Raw genomic sequence first — 21,386 nt, 5'->3', positions numbered from 1 at the left:
CTGCGTATGCGATGTCGTGTTCCATATAGCTTCGTCGAGCAGATTTATCTCCTTATCACCAGATGCCAATCGTTTTTGAAGTTTTGTTCCAGGTCCATGATGATGATGATATTTGGTTTGTTCGGCGCTCAACTGCACAGTCATCAGCGCCCATGTTAAGTCCCAATTTTTACGCAGTCCAATTTTTCGCACTCCAACCTACCCACAGATGCGAACGATGATGATGAAATGATGAGGACAACACAAACACCCTGTCCCCGGACGGAGAAAATCCCCAACCTGGCCAGGAATCGAACCTGGGATCCGTTTAACCAGAGGCAGCAACACTAGCCACTAGACCACGAGCTGCCGACATTCCAGATCCGTGGTAGTTATATCCAGGAATGTGTAATTCGGCTGGTAGTTTGTCGAGAATACCGCCTCCTCCTCTAATGCGTCTCCTATTAGCTATGTTACGCTACTGAGGTGCTTGAGGTCTGCGCTCCCTGTTATATAACAAATCGTCAGCGTCGATCCAGCTGTTTTGTGATGCAGGAAAACCAAGCCATTTAACCAACGCTCTATTCCCTCGACACCGTATGATCCTCTCTACCAGATACAAATCTGGCTCTGAGCTCTTCTGTAACTCTTCAGTATAAAAACATCCAGCAGTTTCAGTACCACTGCTGTCGTTTAAGAGGTAGTAGGTTCTATGGTTTGTTCTCTGCACTTTGTAAACTTTGCGTACCTCGGTTGACCAGTTTGGCATCTATGACTTCTCAAATGCTGTCTTGTATTTTGAAATAAGTACTAATCACCTACATTAAATTGCTGTTTGCGCGGATCTAGCATTTCAGTACGATTTTATACTGTATCTCGAAGTCCATTATCATGAATATCGATCGGTCTCATTTTTATTGTGCGATGTTTGGTTCGATTATACCATGCAATTATTTGCGGGAGGACATTGGTCCATTTGTGTGCGTTACTAAGATTGAATTGCATCTACATTTGGGATTTCACTGTTCTGTTCAGACATTCCACGATACTCGCCCTCAAGCGCGTGAACGTCGAGTAGTGTGATGTACTCGTACTCCAAACCGCTCCATCACGGTCATGAAATATCTAGTGTAAAACTCGCCGCCATTATCTGTTTGAAGACTGTCTGGGCTTCGATTCGTCCCTGTCTGTAGCAATCCCTCAATCACATGCAAGACATCCTTCCCTGCTTTCGCTTGCACGGTGTAATGCCCAGACAAATTTAGAATAGATATCAATGACCATTAAAATATATTTGAAACCGTTATTCACACTTGAACATTCTCCCATATCGACAAGATCCGCCTGCCACAGGTCGCACAAGCCTTTAATCATAACATGTCTTCGAGGGTGTGCTTTGCGTGCTGGTTTGTGCAGTTCTCGAGCTACGGCCTCCATACTTATTTGATGATGACTCTCTCTCTCTCTAAGCTCAGAAATCATCATTCGGATGAGCTGTATTACCAGCGGCAGCTGACGCCATGAGCAGTCGCAACCGGTCTATTAGCTCATTGAGGTCCTTGTAATATGTATACCGCTGGTGCTGATTGCTCACTCTTTTAACTCGAATTTCAATACCATCACCGTTGCTATTTTTTTCACCACCCAATATATGTTATAAAATGGATTTGTATTTCACATTGCTTCGACTTTTTGCATTCTTATGCAGATCAGTCAAAGGCAATATTTCACGATACATTTCCAGATCTTCAGGCGAATAATTTACTGTTTTTGTGGATCTTAGGAAAATAAGGCCCCATGTTCCGGATGTTCTTTAAGACTTATTATCACACACCTGTATTCTTTTTTCATTTATAGTTGTGGGCCGCATCCCCAACATGTACGGTTTATCACCACTGTCACCAAATGTTTGGTCTATCCTAGCGTCGCTGTGACCGTTAATGAAATCGGCAATAGCGTCATTGCCGTCGTTGTGGAGTTTGGCTGAGAGTTTATCGAGAGATTCAGTAAGTAATTTAAAGGCTTCTCGCAGTGTCTGCTCTCGCTTCAAATGCCCTAGCCTCAGCAACCGTAACCTCTCGCGAAAGGCCTTCTGTGCCTCAATGACTTTATGCCTAGTCGACATCTCGTTGTATACTAATCGGACTTCTGTGCTGCGTGAGGTTTTGTATTTCCGCTCTTTCTTCTTCTTATGCTCCTCCCCCTTCTTGGTAACAGCTATTTCCCCTTCATTTAATAGTTTACTTTCTACTCGATTGCACTAACCTGATCATTTGGTGTATTGTTCAGTCTCAGAAGGGTATGGCAATATGTCTCTAGTCCCTTGCGTATGCCTCCAACTTTATGATCGAGAATTTGAATTCTCACGTCAATCTACAATGTATTGTCTGTGCACCCCCATCCTATCAAACTGAGCTGCCGGAATGCGTGCGAATTTATCGATGATGATGCGTATACTGATGTACTCACCTCTTTGCATGGCTCCTGGAAGTTCCGTCTATACCTGCCATGTTTCAGCTTTCTTGTTTTATCAATAACGAGAAACCCGTACTGTGAGTGATTCCAGCAATCTGCAAATATCTTTACAAAATCATTGAATGACATATCACTTCCTACATGAGCCTGGTAAATATGTTTTAAATTCAGATTGTCCTGTTTGAATGCTATAATTAGGTTTGCATTATCCCTCACCAGCTGTTTTGGGATTCTGGAATATGTCTGATTCAGATAAAACACATCGACAGCCATATGGAGACCGAAACAGAAATATCGCCGAATTTGATCTTAGTTTTCCACAGCAATGTTTTCAAATATGAACACTCTTTGGCCTTACTGTCTCCGTTGGAGGGATATCACTGCTCTCACTGAATGTCGTGTATGTGAATGTCGTATATCGTCGCTAGACAATGAAAACCTCGTAACTCCATCTGACAATGAAATCCACGTAACTGCATTACCAAATGTAGAAAATTATGCCACATAGGCTGTTGAAACCTTCCTTCTTCGAGTTGAACGGTCTTGCCATCTAGCGGCAATAATGAAAAACTCACATCTCCAGCGATATGTAGTTTGTGCTGTAAACGCCAGTGTTGCCAATTTAGCGACTTTGTCGCTAGAAATGGCGACTTTTGCCTTCATCTTAGCGACAAAAAAGATCTTTTTAGCGAAAAAAATTATTTAGCGACTTATCTGGCGACTTTTGGAGTACTGACGACTTTTGAAGTACAAATCAAAACTATTTTGGGCCAGTATTTTCATTAACAAAACTAATATTTTAACTATAGTATGGGTACTACACTGACTTTGTTCTAAATTTCCTAAGTTAAATTAAGTTCTTAGCAGATCATGTAGTATTGTTCAGCATTTAGTAAACCTGAATGTGGGAATTGTCTACAGAGTAAGAAAACCTTGACTATAGAAAAATTCATTATTCATTATCCACTAGCCTGTTATCGTCGATAGCGTATCGATCTATAATTCTTCAACTTTTGAACTCCCTTTATTTTTCGAATTGACAAAAAACATACGTAATATTAAGTATAATAAAATACATTTCTGTCCAGCAACCTCTAATTTTTCGAAGTGTTAACTCGCAGTCAAATTATCACCACATGCTCAGTGGTAACGGAAGAACCATTCGGTGGGGGTATCTCAATATTACGTTTTAAACAATGAACAATAGGGCTGATATCGAGTTACCGAGTGAGTAGATTGTTTCATGACTTCTAGTTCGCCTAAGTTTTAATGTATTTTCAGTGATTATAAGTTGTTGAAACTTATGTTGAGGTGGCTTACAGAATGGATTTACCACAGAAGAAGAAGCAGTACGCTCAAAAATATCGGGATACGTGGGAAGCAGAACCTGAATTCAATGAGTGGCTGAAACCAGTCGTTGGAGACTTATCCAAGGCAAGATGTCAAGTATATGCAACAGAGTTTTATGCTAAATTGTGTGATATTAGAAAGCATTCGGAAACTATTAAGCATAAACAAAAAATTGATTTAAAAAAAACTCAAACCACCTTACCTGTGAAAACTACAGGTAGAACAGCAAGCAGAGCGGAAGGCAGCCTTTCTATATTTATTGCTGAACATTGTTCTATTTTAGCTGTAAATCATTTAGGAATACTGTGCAAGAAGGAGTTTTCCGGTAATGAGGGCGCAAAAACATGCAATTGCATCGTACAAAGTGCACTAACGTTATAACTGAAGTTTTGGCTCCATATTTTACACAATCATTGGTTGAAAATATAGGTAACCAAAAATACAGTGTACTAATAGATGAATCCACAGATGTATCAATATCTAAAATGCTAGTTATCCATACATGTATCTTTTCATCATTACTAACTTTACAACAGGAGCGGGTATACAATGTAAAAGGCATATTACTATATACGTAACTAGTTCTAGATTGAGTCTTATTCCACAATGCCAGGTCTTGTAAGCGATGACATCTCCGTCGGCAAATGATTCCAATCCACGTAGAGAGGCATTCTCACGTCGCACGATAGCGAGAGTAAACCATCCACCTCCAGTACTCCCTGTGGCAACGTCAAGACTGAAATTAACTCGACATCCACGGAAAAAAATCGGTCCATTCAATATGACACTTTGTGCAGTTCCATTTGTGCCAAGTTTATTATCCAGACTTAGATCAGCATTTCTCAAACTCGCTGTAGTAGAAACTGCAGATGCAAGAAATCTGGCTGCTGTTCTTGTGAATTCTTTGAAAGATCTCAAACTTCTAATCGCTAATATGGTAGGAATTGGCACAGATAATGCTTCTGCAATGGCTGGAATAAACAATGGGCTTTCCGAACAACTCAAGAGAGAATATGGTGTGAAGCATTTGGTATTGATCTGTTGCATTTGTCACTCTCTTCAGCTTGCAGTTTCGAACGTCTCAGTGAATACCATACAATAGAAACATAGAGTTTCTTATACGGGAAACCTACAATTGGTTCTCCATTTCACCAAAAGACAAGAGGAATATAAAAAGGTTTATGAGACAATAAATTGTGGAAAACAGCCACTAAAAATTTTGAAAGGGTGTGCAACACGTTGGCTTTCAATTGAACCAGCAATACGAAGAATTCTTGAGCAGTGGGAAGAACTAAAGCTACATTTTTCACTTGCCATGGCTCAAGACAATTTTTACACTGCCGATCTTTTGTACAAGATGTATTGTGACGACTCAAATCATCTTTACATGTTTTACCTTAAACATGCTTTAAAAGACGTACAAATAGCAATAAAAGCCTTTGAAGGAGAAGACAATGACTCCACTAAATTACTAGATATCTTTGTATTTCTCATGCAGTGACAACTGTGACTGAAACATCAATTTATGTGTTGCGTCAATTATGATAACATGTTTAATTAAACGTTAGCGTATTTTATATGTATGTTGTTGCAAGTGATGCGTCATTTAATTAAGACAATATAGCAATTACGTATGAGAGAATTTTTATTAATATTTTATTACCCCCCCCCACACACACACACACACATATATATACTGGCTTATTGCACCATTCACAGCACGAAATTTTCAGTGCACCCCTAGTAAAATCAGTTTTGGCGACTTTCTATATTGAATCTAGCGACTCGGGTTTTTTAGAGTTGGCAACACTGTGTAAACCTCGCATCTCCGATATTCGCCATTGTTAGTGTGCAGGGCGAACACATACTCCGAGATTAAAACGTTTTTTGATGTGATAGTAACTTTTTTGACTGACAGACCCAACGCTGCTTTCTTGCTACAGGTACGTGTTAGCATTTCTAGGTATTTATGTATTGTATTTTAATATACAGAATTAATAATGACCTCGTTAAATACAATGTTGACTTACGAGTTTTTCATCGCGCGTAAAGCAGACTACACTCGGTACATACGAGGTTATAATTTTAGAACTGAACAGAACCCTATACATTCTACAGTAACTACTTTGTTTTCAGCTATGAGTAAAAAGAGTAAATTCACTCTTCACCTTGTGAAACAAGCCGACAACGGATCATATCGTACAAAATCACCGGAAGAAGATTCTAGTCAGGTTCCTCCTTGTCCTGTACCAAAAGAAAGGGTAGACCTACAAAATGAAGATAAACCGTAGTTTATATTGTTGTAACTGGAAGTAAGATCCTTGTTTGGAAGTTGAGGTGATTAAATTATTTAAATGTTATTGATGACGTTATGGTTTACACTACAGATGATGCGGAAAAGGAAGCCAATACAGAGGCGAATTTCACTTCTGAGTTTGAAAGTCTTTTCGAACACAGCAGCGAGGATGATATCTCCAGTGGTAGTAGTGATGCGTACGATCCAGATAAAAACAAAAATGACCATAGCAGTAACAACAGCACGGAAGACGACGATGACTATGTAGATGTGGGACTAAAAAGTACTAAGCAGCGCCGTAAAAGGAAAAGCAATCAATCACTTCAAAGTTTGCAGAAAGAAAAACGTACGAGAGGACAGGATTATTTAGGAATGCAAAAAGATGAATTTGGCAAGAAGAGACCAACAATGAGCAGAAGTAGGAGGGAAATGAAACCACGATGTACTTGTAAACATTCTTCCTTAAATCGGAACAGGAATTGCAAGGATATTACAGAAGAGCAGAGACAGCTAATATTTAATCATTTATGACAGGATATGTCTTGGGGTGAAAGAAAATTTTTTGTTAGAAGTCATGTCTACTACGTTCCAGTTAAAAGACGCAGAAATAATTCAGAATCTAATAAATCTCACCGTTCTAACATCCTATATTACAATTTTGTAATAGAAGTACAGAGAAAAACTGTCTGCAAGACTATGTTTCTGAATACTTTGTGCTTAGGCGAATGGAGTGTCAGAACATGGGCATCTAGTGCATCAGGAAGAACGCTTGCAAAAGGGCCTCAAATGCAGGAGAGACCAACGAAAGTTTCAGGTGGACGACAATCAGCATCAGATTTTTTTGCAGAGTTGCCGAAACTGGAATCGCATTGCTGCCGACGTTCTTCCACAAAACTCTACTTGGAACCTAACTGGCAGAGTAAATCAGAACTACATAGGGAATATATACAATTTTGCAAGAAAAGAGGACAAATCCCAGCTGCTTACAAACAGTTCTGCGAGGTATTCGATGAAAATAATCTTAACTTATTTTCGCCTAAAAAGGACCAGTGCGATCTTTGTTGTTCTCAACAGACAGGAAATCTCTCAGACAATGAATACTCTTTGCATATGGCCCGAAAAACTGAGGCATGGGAAGCGAAAAATAGTGATAAATTAGGATCAGCCTGAGTGTTTACAATGGACCTTCAAGCACTTCTCCTTTCTCCCAGACTAAAAGCATCTGCACTGTACTATAAAAGCAAACTGAAGGTCCACAACTTTACCATCTATGATTTAAAAAGTAACGATGGTTATTGTTACGTTTGGCACGAAAGTGAAGGTGGACTAACAGCTTCGGAATTTGCCAGTATACTCGTGCATTTTATAGAAACGTACGTCCAAAATGATTCAGAAGCTATTTTCTATAGCGACGGATGCACGTACCAGAATCGAAACTCAGTCATGAGTAATGCACTGGCTAATCTCGCCAATCAGAAAGGCATTACAATAGTGCAAAAATTTCTGGAGAAAGGTCACACTCAAATGGAGTGTGATTCTATGCACTCCACCATAGAAAGGAAGTTAAAAAACAGACACATTTATACTCCTGCTGGCTATGTAGAAGTCTGTGCTACCGCAAGACAAAGTCCTAGGCCTTATGTTGTCAATTATTTGGACCACACGTTTTCCAAGTCCTATGATAAACTCTCGTTGTATTCGTCTATTCGGCCAGGATCCAAAATTGGGGATCCAACAGTGACTGATATCCAGTGTCTCAAGTATGATCCCTCCGGAAAAATGGAATATAAATTTAAATTCAGCGATACATGGGAACCACTTCCAAGAAGGATGTCAAACATACCCAGCTCATTTACAGTGCCCCCTCTCTACAGTTCACCACTAAAGATCAGCGCAGAAAAGTTTACGCATTTGCAACAACTAAAGCTAGTCCTTCCTAAGGATGTGCATTCATTTTATGACACACTGCCTCACATTTGTAATGAGAGAACATGTCCGTGTCTAAAAAAATGCAGCCGAAAATAAACTTGTTTACAGCCACCTATGACTGTCAGTGTAGCAGCAATAGTAACAATAATAAATGTTAAGAAACTGCACAAATGTTTACAGTAAGAAAAGGTTTATTAAAGCTAACAACGTTGTTTATGTGTTTTTTAAACACTGTAATTTATTGACATCCAGATTCCAATATTTTGATCAAAGTGAGATTATTCATTTCACTTTATATCTGTAACAATGTATCGTTACAGACGTTTCATAATACACAAATAATGCAAAATTTAAGTAAGTTTTTTTAAAAAAAATTCATTTCAATTCTTAACCGTGCACTCGTTACATGCCTCTTAACTCCATCACTACAAAAAAAAAAAAAAAATAACTGTGAAAACCTCATAACTCCAAAAGCCGGCAGACAATTTGAAGTGCATAATAAAGTCTTATGTACCAATGACCGGATCCATATTGTGTAGCAGAAACCACTACATTTGACTAATCAGGTCCTCATGTGATTTCTATAATTAGTTTTTTGTTTCTCCTGTAAAATTTGACCAATTTGAGTTACGAGGTTTTCATTGCCTAGCGACGATATGCAATATATTCTGTAATAGTTGGTGTTTGTGATAAAACAGTGTTTCTGAAAATACACGTTCATACTCAAAGCAGACTCCATCTGAATGTGTTAGCAGTAACATGGGAACATTTATCTTGCCATAGTTGCATAGACCTCCAATTATTGAGCATATGTTGTCGAGAAGGAGTATGCCATTCTTCTTTTGGTCTTCTTGTGTACCGTCACAGTTCCAGTAGGTAACAACAAAGTCTTAATGCTTCACCCACCCTGCCACGATACTTACTACGTCAGGTACTGGCGTGCATTGCGTTTTTATAGACTGCAGCAGCGAAAGGGTTAATGAAGAGACAAAGCACTAGAAATTTCAAAAAATTGCATTCAAACGAATAAAATTCATGAAGTAAGACACTTCGATATTGTTTTAAAATAAAAAAAATATTTATCAACACACAAGGATTAAATTCGTCACCTTCCGCTTACTACCCCAACGCCTTACCCGTTACGCTAGCACAGCTCGTAATGCAATGTCCATACATAAGGAGTTTAACGGGTCACGCAAAATTCTGACAAACACTGTTGGTATGCCTATGAATTACTCGCACTTCGTCGAAGTACAATAGGAAATAAACAATTACCGCTGTTCTTTATTGTGAAAAAGCGGTTCGTGCAATTGATACAAACACCTTTCCTTGCTATCGCCTGAATTAAGAGTCTTATTGCTTGTTTGGTTTAATTAATTAATAGAAAATGAAGCAATTGGTATAAAGAATGGTTTTTCCAAACTTTCAAAAAACAAAGTCTGCTATCAAGACATTGCTTTTGTTCTATTACTTTGTTTATGACTGAACGTTTCTAAAACTGAAGACACTCGTCCGTGCTCTGCTCTGCAGTCGAGATCTGGCAACGTCGTTCTCTGTTCATTGGCTGACTGTATTTTTTGACGTCAGATGCGCAGAACGAACCTAAACTCGGCCGCCAACATAAATGACGCGCACTTTAATATCAAATGGTTCAAATGGCTGTGAGCACTATGGGACTTAACATCGGAGGTCATCAGTCCCCTAGAACTTAGAACACCTAAACCCAACTAACCTAAGGACATCACACACATCCATGCCCAAGGCAGGATACGAACCTGCGACCGTAGCAGTCGCGCGGTTCCCGACTGAAGCGCCTAGAACCGCTCGGCTACCACGGCTGGCCTTGCTAATATCTTTCCAGGTCAGGCGTAAGTCGGCGCTTTATTACACCATTACTCAGTTTTCCTGGCTTTTACTTGTCCTACGTGCATTCTGCACATGGGAAACATTTCCTGGGCAGTCTCTCTTGCATTGACCGTTTCGTTTGCATTTCAGAGACGTTACGGACTTCAGATGCATGCATGGCCCTCTATAACTTACACCTCAGTACTCGTGATTGATCCGTTTCCCTACCTTTTCTTGAGACATCTCTCGATACATCCGGCCCCACCTTTCTTATTCTTTTATCTGCACGACACGCTCACACCATATGGCCTGGCTTCCCAGACGCAAAACACTTGGTGGCTTTCTTCTCGTCCACAGCACCGCACCGCCACCTCCACCGCCACCTGGGGCGATCGTATTTTTCTCAGGCCGAGGCTATGGCGCTCTTCTCTGTAAGAGCTATCTCTGTAGCCTCTGCTAACGTTAGTTGCTTAACTCGTGCAAGCACTATTATCTTTATCCTGTCATCATAAAACTCTTGGATAAACACTAATCGGCTTGTTTTCTAAATGAGAGCAAGTTGCCTTCTAGTTCCAACTCTCGGAAGCTATCTCTGATTGCTTCCCTGAAATGGTGATCCCTGGTAGCCAACCTAAGCCTCACTGAGCTACACTTTCCCCGTGTTCTTGGCGACTCACAAAAGTCTGACATATGTAGAAGTCAAGTATCCTTTTACCAGCATAGTCTTCAACTAATATGGCATGCACATCTTGCCAAGTGCCACTTAGGTCTCTGACTAGTAAGTTCCTACGTGCTGAGTCCACTGATTTGTTTTAACAAATTTCAAAAGGGTATCATGCTGTTCAAGATCTGTAAGTTCAAACGCAAGATCATAATAGTCGAGGAACTCATTTAGAGTGCTCTTAGTGCCACCAAACAATTGCAGTATTCATTTTAGCACATCTGTCAGACTAACGATTTGCCTACTTTGTGACTTAGCGCATGAGAGCCTGCGCCAGAAACATTCTTCTCGTGAATTTCCTGCTAGTCTTTTAACTCACTGTTGGATTTCTCGCTGCTACTGTTGCTTTTGTGCTGCATCACCTCTGTGTTGTCTGCGATCCCGTGCAATCTGCTGCAGTTGCCGCTGCTGCTGGCTGCCTCTCGCGTCGTCGTCTTCGACCTCGCGCCCCTGTCCGTAATTTCTGGTGCTGATGCACCACCTCTGCACGCCGTGTCGACCCCTCGCTGCCCGCAGTGGCCGCAGGCTGTCCTCGCGCTGCCGTCTTCAGGCACCCCTTATCGCTTTCTGGGATGTCCTCACTCGACTACGGGTGCCATCCATCTGCTACTACTGAGACTACACCACTCTGTCCTCAGGCGCCGTATGTCTGCTGGGCTGGTCCTGGCCTCTTCTTCCGACTTTTCCAGGCGCTGTCCGTCCCTTGGCGCTGAATAGGGACCATCTTCTCCTTCCAGTTTGATTCTACACAGAGTACGCGAAAGAACTTGCCCCCCTTCTAACAGCCGTGTACCGCAAGTCTCTAGAGGAACGGAAGGTTCCAAATGATTGGAAAAGAGCACAGGTAGTTCCAGTTTTCAAGAAGGGTCGTCGAGCAGATGCCCAAAACTATAGGCTTATATCTCTGACATCGACCTGTTGTAGAATTTTAGAACATGTTTTTTGCTCGCTTATCATGTCGTTTCTGGCAACCCAGAATCTACTCTGTAGGAATCAACGTGGATTCCGGAAACAGCGATAGTGTGAGACCCATCTCACTTTATTTGTTCATTAGACCCAGAAAATATTAGATACTGGCTCCCAGGTAGATGCCATTTTCGTTGACTTCCGGAAGGCGTTCGATACGGTTCCGCACTGTCGCCTGATAAACAGCTGTGTGGCTGGATTGAAGAGTTTTTAGCAAACAGAACAAAGCATGTTGTTATCAATGGAGAGACATCTACAGACGTGAAAGTAACCTCTGGCGTGCCATATGGGAGTGTTATGGGACCATTGCTTTTCGCAATATACATAAATGACCTAGTAGATAGTATCGGAAGTTCCATGCGGCTTTTTGCAAACGATGCTGTAGTATACAGAGAAGTTGCAGCATTAGAAAATTGCAGCGAAATGCAGGAAGATATGCAGCAGATAGGCACTTGGTGCAGAGAGTGGCAACTGACCCTTAACATAGACAAATGTAATGTATTGCAAATACATGAAAGAAGGATCCTTTATCGTATGATTATATGATAGCGGAACAAACACTGGTAGCAGTTACTTCTGTAAAATATATGGGAGTATGTGTACGGAACGATTTGAAGTGGAATGATCATATAAAATTAATTGTTGGTAAGGCAGGTGCCAAGTTGAGATTAATTGGGAGAGTCCTTAGAAAATGTAATCCATCAACAAAGGAGGTGGCTTACAAAACACTCGTTCGACCTATACTTGACTACTGCTCATCAGTGTGGGATCCGTTACGGAGATGTTTAGCAAACTCAAGTGGCAGACTGTGCAAGAGAGGCACTCTGCAACACGGTGTAGCTTGCTGTCCAGGTTCCGAGAGGGTGCGTTTCTGGATGAGGTATCGAATATATTGCTTCCCCCTATTTATACCTCCTGAGGAAATCACAAATGTAAAATTAGAGAGATTCGAGTGCACACAGAGGCTTTCCGGCAGTCGTTCTTCCCACGAACCATATGTGACTGGAACAGGAAAGGGAGGTAATGACAGTGGGACGTAAAGTGCTCTCCGCCACACACCGTTGGGTGGCTTGCGGAGTATAAATGTAGATGTAGATGTTCTCGGGAGCTCTTTTATTCTCCTTGTTCCTGTCTCTGCTGCTGGCCTTTGTACGGGTTATTCAGGTAAAGTAAAAGAAGTTCTCAAAGCTATTCCATTGTTTTGCTTGACGTCGGGTTGAGTAGGTTCGATATTCCAAAGAGAGGTGGACCTACTCCTATAACTCATAACGTAATAACCGCACACTAATCCACGACCAGCCCCACACCTGACACAAGAAAATAGTCTCCTTATGCCACATCCAGCGAGCAGTCTAGACGCTCAATGACAGTGGAGAATGGAGGTCTGTCCACTCAGCCAATGTGGAGATAGCTAACAGGAAGTTTGAGAGAGTTATGGAACTCGGTAGGGAAATAATCGAACAAAGGCAAGACTTCAATAACTACAATCTTTAATTACTCGTCTGAGCCAGAATTGGATTATGACTCGAACAAAGGTACGCTATTCCTGATTGCAAAATCCCATGGAGGGAGGTGCGTGACTAAGTATGAGTACGAGCCAGAGAAAATATTACAAGACCAGGCCCTGGGCCTGACTTATATAGACAGCTCACTCAGACTGCTGTCTGTAATGAACTTTCCCGTGGGCTATGCCGCATCCATCTCCATATTGTGCAGCAGGCTGTGCTGCCCTTTCCACATTGACACTTCTGGACACAGCCCTGGATGGCCTTGAGTGTGTCACAACCAATGCATTGCTGCCCAGGTGGCTTATCACATGATCTCACATGGTACCTCGTGAGTCTACATAACATTTCCGGGCAACACCCAATCCAACAACATTCCTGTGGCGTCTTCTTTGTACTTGGAGTACTTTCTAAAAAACTTATTCGTTCTGGCTGCTGTTCTGTTGCCTTTAAGGTGTTGCATTTTTTAAATATGCGATAGGGGGCAATATGGAGTAAACTAAATGGAAGAGAATAATAGAAATGAAGGTCGAAGGACGTCAAACTGATGGGATAACAGTCATGGGTTGGTAACCAAATATGGATAGGAATGTCAGATCCTTAGACAGAAGCAAAGGACAACCTCATCTTAGGAGAGTGGACCTGGGAAACTGGGATTAGCTCCTGCTGGGACTTGGGCAGGGGCAAAATTGGAGAAAGAGCCACAAGAAAATGGAAATGTGGGGGACCTTCTGGGGGTTAGGATATTAGTTGGAAGAGGGTGGAAATGAAAAGGAGAGTTCGTTTTGTTGCCAAAGGGGAAGAGGAGCCAAGAGTCAAAAGATAATATGGATAACCATGTGGTTGAATGTGAAGTTTTAGATGAAAGGAAACATAGTTCCTCTGGGGAAGGGTTGGAACTTGTGTCTTTGGAGGGACAGGTGGATGAAATAGAACAGATTTGTTCTGGCTATGGATAACCAGGTGGTTGAAGGTGTAGTTTTAGATGAAAGGAAACATAGTTCCTCTGGGGAAGGGTTGGAACTTGGGTCTTTGGGGGGATAGGTGGATGAAATAGAACAGATTGCTGAAAGCGGAATGGAGAAAGTGTACCTACAGGGGTTCCAAGATGGCACTAGACATATAAAACAACATGGCAAATGCAAATCCATTGGTTGGTCGAAAGCCTGGTCCAGTGAAGATGGAGTGAAACGACATTTGAGACAAGAGTATGGAATGGAAGAGGAGAGGTTATCTGAAGGAGAAGAAGGAATGGAAGGTGAGGATGAAGAGAAAGTTGAAAAAGTTATGCAGGAATTTGTTTTTGATGAGGATGATATGTTGGTCAGTAAACCTGAATACGTTGGTGATGAATCAGACATGGAGAAAATAATAGTGGCAAAACAACTAAAACAATGTTGTAACCTGAATCTGTTAGACCGATTGGAAAATACGTAAAAATTGGAAAATACATAAAATTGAGGGTGAACATAAACAGGTGGTAGTCACGTGTGGTAAGAGACAGCAAATCAGTGCTAAGTTATTAGATGAGGACCAGTTCATGGTGGATGAAGTAGAAGAGAACCACCAAGTTATTCAAATTGAAATAGAAGGTATCCCCATGAAAGCTTTGCCAGATGGTGGAAGTGAGGTGTGTGGGATATCTCAGACATGCTATGAGTCAATGGCTAAGCAGATAGAATTGGTGACCACACCAGTAATGGGAATAAAGATTATGGGGGCAACTGGAGAACTGGCAAAAGCAATTAAGCGGGAAGTTTTATTAGATATTTCCATACTGGGACATAGAATAGAATTTCAGTTCTTAGTGATACCTGGGTTAGCAGTACGATTACTTTTTTGGGTAGATGTGTTCAACAAGTTGAAAGGGAAAATCTGACCTTTGCAAACGGAGTGTTTTACTGTGCTAAGGAGATACCTTAAGGTGTACTGATATTGGGATAGGGTATAATAAAGATGAGAAAGGGATATGGCCTGGAGCATAAGAGGTGTTGGGCGACCAGGAGGAAATCATCATGGAGGAAGTGAGAACTGAAGATGACCAGCAGGAAGACTTAAGGCAGGTTCTAGACTTATGAATGGGTTTTAACGTAAATTAGAGGTGAAGGAACATATTCCATTTTCTGGAAAGTACTATTGCTTACTAGTTTCAAGACAGAAGATGGTACATGAAGAAATCCAAAGAATGGTAGACTGGTGGGTCACTGACAGAGCCAAAGTATGTAAAACAACCCCTTAGTAGTTGTAAAGAAAAATGATGGTGCTGTGAAAATAGGGATTGATGCATACAATTTGAATGAAATTGTGGTACAGCAGAATGATAGTCCTGGCAATATGGAGGAAATGTTATGAAAGTTTCACAGGAACAAATACTCAATTGCAGGTATTGGAACATAAAGCTTGCAGAAGATACAAGAAAGTACATTGCTTTCCTTCAGGAAGGAAAACGCTATTATTTTCAGGTGGCGTCTTTTGGGTTGAATGGGGCAGTATGTGTTTGTCTTTGGGCAATGGACGAAGTGTTAGATACAACATTTTTTGAATAGTATTAGTGTTTATTTGGAGATATTTTGATTTCAAGCAAAAGATGTGAGGAGCATTGTACTTTGTTGGATAACATACTTTATGCTTTGGATAAGGAATTTGTCAACAAGGAAGTGAAGTTTTTGAGACATTGGTGAAATGGGTATATCACCAGATCCTGAGCAGCTGAAGGCAATAGAGGAATTGGCAGCACCCTCAAACTGAAAGTAATTGAAAGCAATTTTGGGAGTGTTTGTCTTCTACCACAAATTTTTGAGTGAAAATTTACTCCATAATCCATCCATGATGCAGCTACTAAAGAGGAATTCCACTTCAGTGCGGACAGAGTGATGTGAATAAATATTTAGAAATCTGGAGGCAGAACTGCTCCACAGAAAAATATTATACCATTCCAGTTTCAGTATTCCATTTTGTATTGCTACTGTTGCATGTGGATATAGACTGGGTGTGGAAGTGTTTCAAAATATACCCATATCAGAAGGAACAATAGAACACAGGACAATTGTACTTGATATGAATATGTCTGAACTAGAAACCCTCAATGTGGTGTGGGGGTTCCAGAAATTTCAACAGTACCTACTGGGAAACAAAACTATTGTCTTCATAGATAACAAGCCATGAACTTGTAGTTTGTAGCATAGCAGACTCACTAGGTTGGCGATACATTGCAATGAAGATACATAATATAGGAGGTGGAGAGAATGTTATAGCAGATGGTTTGCTTAAGATGCCAAGGGTGACAGAGAGTGTTCAGGAGCTGACACAGGACAAGTTTGAGGAAAAAATACTATATATTAAAAAAATGAGACATGAGAAAATGATTGGGAAGGTGTCCCAGACTAACAGATGTGAGCAGAATGCAGGTGGAAACTTGAGATTGGTTAAGTGTTATTTGAACTCTGATGGTTACCCGGAGGTCAAGGTCTATTATAAACTGCACAATGATATTCTGTTTAGGTGTAAGGGCGAGAAAATAAGATTGAAAACTATGATTATCAGACCATCATGTGGAGAATTAACTGACCTAGTACATTGCCAAGTTTCAAAAAGTATTATATTTAACAACTTCTGGAGAAGGGCAAAAAAGAGGCTATCTGTGTGAGATACATGTCAGGAGGCGAGGGCAATTATCATGTCAATTCAGGTTTGAGGCAAGTGTACTCATTACTGGAGGTAGAAATTGAAAGCAATAGATTTGTTTGGGCCTTTCCCAGTGTCAAGAGGAGAGTGTAATTACATGTTTGTGGTCCTAGAAACATTTTCAAAGTTTGTCAAACTCTAATCAGTGAAGAGAGCAGACGCAAGGACTGTTGTATAAATTGGAAACAGATTATATACCCCAACTGGGAAAACCAGAGGCTTTACCATTGGACAATGCTCCACAGTTTGTGTCTAGGTGGTTCAAGCAACGCATGGCCAGAATTGGTATGAACCACATTAAAATTTCAGCTTATTCCCACAAGAGAACATGAGTGAGAGTGTTGTAACAGAGCTGTAGAGGTTGCGCAGGACCTACTGCACCAGATAGTTACACACGGATCTTGTAAATCGAGTTCAGATCAGGTGAATTTCGCCACCATGAGAACACTAGTTCGTGCTCCTCAAACCACTGTAGCACAATTCTAGCACTGTGACAAGGCCGGTTACCCTGCTGGAAGATGCCACAGGCATGAAGGGATGAAAGTACTCCATAGTAATCTTCATGTATTCCACCGCTGTCATGGTGCCTTGAGTTGCCACCAGAGGTCCCATGGAAGCACAGGTGAATGTCCTCCACAGCCTGTATGGGGTGCAGAGCATGTTTAGAGCAGCTGGTCACCTGGATGACGGCATCCCCAGACACGACCATCAACCTGGTGTTACTAGAAATGTGATTCATGCAACCATGTGACATATTTCTGTCAAGTCATTGTTAAGTCTCCACAATGCAGTGCCCACCGAAAATTTAATTAATTAGTCCCTTGAGCCAACATAGGAATATAAAGAGGCTGTTTGCTTAGTGGCTCCCATTTAACTAAGTGCATTGGCTGGTGCCCTCCAAAACACTATTCCCTGCACCAGTATTTCACTATCATCAGGTCTGCTGCAGATCACTGCCTACCCTACTTTACAGAGCAAGCAAGCCTTCAACCTCCTCCTGCGATGAGGCGTGGATATCCAAAACTGGTTTCACTGGCTTTAGCAAATGAACGGCGACCACAATCAATTTCTTAGATGCTTGTCACAGATGCCAAGCCACAACAGTCAACTCCATGTCAAAGTTGCATACATCACTTGATTTCTGTATTTGCAGTCACGTTTGTTGTAACTGCGACCAGGGTGGTCGTGGGGTAACAATGATGGAAAGTGAGGTGGGACCCGCAGAGAGGCCCGTGAACAACTACACAACAGAAGAGGACAGACACAACCAACGAACGACAGAACAAATACAACAAGACTGAACAACAGAGTCACAAGGAAACAAACACGTCCACTCATACATGAACCAGGAAGTAGGGAGTCTAGCACAAAGCGAGGTGTAAACCAACGTAAGCGAGATTAGACTGACTGGCTGCGTGAGAGGCCAGCACTTAAGTACGCTATTGGAGGCGCCGCTATTGGCTGCTGGGACCATGTGTTCAACTGTGGCGCCCTCACACTAAAAGCGGGCCAGGAGGCGCCCACTGCCACAGCTTATGGTGTGATGGTGCAGAGACCTCTATGGGTCTTCGACGTCCATGACGTCCGGCGCGGATTCAAATTCCGCGGCACGCGGTACCAGAATGTTGTCACCAGAATGATTCTCCAGTCATCTTTCCTGTGCATATAAACTTTCTTTGCCATGTCACTTGCCCGCAATACCACGAGGTGGCATTCTATCTCACAGCCATATTGTTTGGCTCTTTAGTGTAGTTTGACAACAGTAAGTATGTAAAATAATTTTTGTCACCCATATGCTGCTACTTTTTCAATAAAACTTTGTTATTCAGACAGACATAGTTTACACGTTTTTAATATATATGATACAAAATTATATGTATATATTGCACAATAGAATTGGGCATCTGCTGTACTCCATTGAACAATAATTGAGGATTGAGTATGTTACCAAATTAGGCCTTTATCTTTCACAAATTATGTGCACAATAAAACATAATTACATCTTCATTCATTTACACAGTAAGAACTGAAATGTCCAACGTGTGTCAAAAACAAAGTGAAAACAATCATTCGTTCCATCATCCTGGGTGTTTTTTATTGGAATTTGACAGCTTCACTAACATATATGCACCTGTTAGTGTTTATCGCCACCTGACACCTATGTGGCACTCTCCCATATTAGTCAATGGAGTTGCCCTGTGGTATCCATTCCCATTCTTCAACAAGAGCCCTTGAGAGATTTTGGAGATTCTGTGGTGGAACAGGACACCATATACATGTCTGTCAAGCAAGTCCCACACATGCTCAATGGGGTTTAGGTTGGGTCTCACTGCTGGCCGTTTGATTAGTTCAATGCCCAGGCTTCATAAGACATCCCTGGCGATGCCAGCCATATGGCCTCTGATATTACTGTGCATAATAAGGAGCTCTGGGCCACCACCTCACGCAGCAGCCACTGCATTGTACAACAGGATCTGTCTGATGTACTGCCTTGCAGTAAGGAGACCATGAACAATGACAATATCCATATCACTGTCAATACTGATGCCTCCCCCCACCATCGCAGATCCTTGGCCAAATCTGTCAGTCTCTTGAACAACATTTGGTAGGTACCACTGGCCACAGCACCTCCACACACAAATACAGCCATCACCTTGCATCAGAGGCTATCTGGATTTGTCTGTGAATAACACCATTTTGCCAGTGACTAAATTGCCAGTTGTCTTGGGAATGGCATAACTGAAGGTGAGCTGAGAGATGTTGTCATTTAAAGCACATTACTTGAACAGGACATCTGAGTCATAAGGTTCATTCTTGTAACATGTTCTTTACAGTCTAACTGGACACTGTGGCTCCAATGGCCCTTCTGAGATGGTCTTTGAGTGCTCCAGAAGCCATATAATGCTACAATGCTAAGATGGTCAGATATTGGTCTTCACATGGTGTTATAACGAATATATGACCTTATACAACTTGTCTTGTGTACTGATCTGTCTCGCTGTAGCATGTCCAAAACCTGTGGATAACAGATGTAGAGAGATTGACATACTCAGCAACACAACAGAAAGTCCATCCTTGGATCAAATTGACTGCCCTTGCAGCTTGCCCTGCATTAAGATGTTGACTTGTAGGGGCTTGGTTAAATATAGCATCCACAAATGACAACTACATTTTTGTGTACCTCACAAGAGAACACAGGGATGCTGGTACTCTCACTTTCCTTCTGAGGAGCCATGTAATATTGTAATGCATAACACAGCTGATACATGGTGAGCGACTTTATTTGTTGCATACATTGGAAAGCGAAGATCTCAGGCTATACAATATGACCACAGGTACCACCTGTTTAAAAATAGATCTAACATTGATACAAGTATCTCCCCTAATAATTCTGAGCAGTATAAATAACAAAGGTGAAACTTAGCAAAAACCTCAAAAAATTCATGACCAATTTACTTCAGATTTTTATGTGATACTTTATTAAAGATACAGAGGTAAATAGGCTATATACTTTTTTAAGCAACAATAAGCAGGTTCTCTGTTAGAAATGACTGCAAAGTGAAAATGCTGTGCTGTGATGTGACATGCTGTGAAAATGTGTGGTTTAGTTTTCTTTCTTGCAGTCAGTTTCAACTATGATAGCAGTCCATTTAAACCATTAGACATGATGTTTCTCCCATATGTATTGTTTGTTCATATCTTAATTTTAAACAAAAATTATATACCTAATAATGTGCTGTTTTGTTTTCTTCTTTGCAGTTAATTTTAACAGAAAACAGTAAAGTTGTGTTTATGGCTTATTGGCTTGTGATTAGAACATTGTTATGGAATTTGAATCACTCAAAAATTTGTAATCCTGCTCATTTGCAGATTAAAACTACACAAAATACGTCCACTGAAGCTACTATCACCACAGATCCAGCAGCTAGGTCTTCCTCATACCCTGAATATCAATCATTCCAACCAATTTACTCATAAATTTTAATTGATTTCAATTCCCAATCAAGATTTCATTTGCAGTGACTATGAATAAGGCACCAAACCTCGTAGAGGGAGAGAGGGGGGGGGGGGGGGGGCAGGATGAACAGAGGGCAGAATGAAGAGGACAGAGAGTGGAGGAGGGGGAGATGGGCAGACCAAGAGGGGTGCATGTTATGGTCTCAGAGAGAGAGAGAGAGAGAGAGAGAGAGAGAGAGAGAGAGAGAGAGATGTACAAAAAGATGGCGGAGGTGGAGGTGGTCTGAGGGGGGAAGATAGAAGGAGACTAGGAAGTATACGCAGTTCCAGTACATATTTAGCAATTGCCAAGCATTGCTAGATTCATTGGCTTCTAATAAAACCCTTCCAATGACAGCAATGCCCCTTATTTGGTGACACAAAAAACCGCGTCATCAGGAATTACAATTGCAGTGCAGGAATACAGAAGCTGAACATCAAACTGCTAATTTAAAGTAACCCACCTTTAGTCAACTGGAAACACATACTTTCTCATTATGAGACCAGACTGCACGTAACACAGAAACATTGAGAGATTAGTGGAGTTGAAATAGCAGCTTCCCCTCCAACTGTTCCTGACAGTGTTCTTGTCCCTGAAAATGTAATTGTAAATGACTCACAATAGGTGTTTATTTCTCAC

The sequence above is a fragment of the Schistocerca americana genome, chromosome 5, assembly GCF_021461395.2.
Source record: "Schistocerca americana isolate TAMUIC-IGC-003095 chromosome 5, iqSchAmer2.1, whole genome shotgun sequence".
Classification (NCBI taxonomy): domain Eukaryota; kingdom Metazoa; phylum Arthropoda; class Insecta; order Orthoptera; family Acrididae; genus Schistocerca; species Schistocerca americana.
This window is presented reverse-complemented; position numbering follows the sequence as displayed.